Raw genomic sequence first — 1,390 nt, 5'->3', positions numbered from 1 at the left:
TAGAAGCATCCAAAATGCCAACAAAACAGCCCCATTTTTTTTTTTTTTGCAATTACAGAGTGATATTCAGTTAACAGAACAACAATTATCTTCATATAAGCCACATCAGAGACAACTGAAGATGAAAAAAATAACCCAATAAAACCCAAAAATAAAACCAAAAGAATAACAAAAACAAACTACTGTCCCCATATATAACTAATTTGTGTTGTGCACCAACAAGAACCTTCCTTAAATTTCCATGCAAATTTATAACCCCCAGACTGCACCAAGCAAGGTTAGTGTCTATTGAAAATACCACCAGGACAGGGCTATCTAAAGACACATTCGGTAGTGTGTTAACTATACAAGAAAAAAAAAAAAGACACTGTACAGGTTAAAAACAAATCTTACACAGCCTTACATTTCAATTTTTTTTCTTTAAAAGGAGTGAATTGTGTACAGGGGAGTTAAATGCTTTAGAGACAAGAAAAAAACTGTGCTGGAACCAACTTATTCATCATCATCTTTTTCATCTTCATCTTCCTTTTCTTCTTCCTCTTTCTCATCCTCTTCATCCTCCTCTTCCTCTTCCTCTTCCTTCTTTTTCTTGCTCTTCTCAGCTTTGACCACCCCCTTTTTTACTGCATCAGGCTTTCCTTTAGCTTTGTAGACAGCAATATCCTTCTCATACTTCTCCTTCAGCTTGGTAGCCTTCTTCTTGTAGGGCTGCTTGTCATCAGCTGCAGTGTTGTTCCACATCTCTCCTAGTTTCTTTGCAACATCACCAATGGATAAGCCAGGATGCTCGCCTTCAATTTTGGGGCGGCACTCAGAACAGAAAAAGAAGAAGGCCGAAGGAGGTCTCTTGGGTGCATTGGGGTCCTTGAATTTTTTTTTTGTCTCCCCTTTGGGAAGATGTAGGTTTTCATTTCTCTTTCATAACAAGCCTTGTCAGTCTTTGCCATGTCTTCAGATTTCCCCCTTTATTTAGCAGACACGATCCTCCACCTCTCTGAGCACTTCTCAGAGAACTCTTGAGAAGTTGACAGAGCATCCAGGTGCTTCTTCTTGTGCTCCTCCCAGCAGGTTTGCACAAAGAATGCATATGAGGACATTTTGCCTCTCGGCTTCTTAGGACCTCCTTTGCCCATGCTTAGTTGATTTTCCTCCGAGAGGCACAGAGTCACCAGTGCCTGTCTGGCTCTCCCTTACCCTGGCACTGTCTCTTGGTTTCCAATTTGTACTCTGATATAACAGATTCATTTCAGGGGGGAAAAAAAGCTTTACTCTGTAAAACTCAACACAAAAGAGCCTGGATTCAAAACAAGGCAAGGTTGATGCAGATCCCACAGACCTTTATACATTTATTACCTGAGTGGTAATGATGATCCTAATCAAAAGATTAGGA

The 1,390-nt window shown here is 40.2% G+C and overlaps 1 pseudogene; it reads right to left on the bottom strand.

The window, feature by feature from the left end:
- Nucleotides 1-492: 492 nt before the first annotated feature.
- Nucleotides 493-1,133, bottom strand: LOC116084557 (annotated as a pseudogene).
- Between the last annotated feature and the right edge of the window lie 257 nt (nt 1,134-1,390).

This window comes from Mastomys coucha, unplaced genomic scaffold, assembly GCF_008632895.1.
Source record: "Mastomys coucha isolate ucsf_1 unplaced genomic scaffold, UCSF_Mcou_1 pScaffold9, whole genome shotgun sequence".
Classification (NCBI taxonomy): Eukaryota; Metazoa; Chordata; class Mammalia; order Rodentia; family Muridae; genus Mastomys; species Mastomys coucha.
Note: the sequence above shows the minus strand (reverse complement) of the source record. Positions and strands in the feature narration are given on the sequence as shown.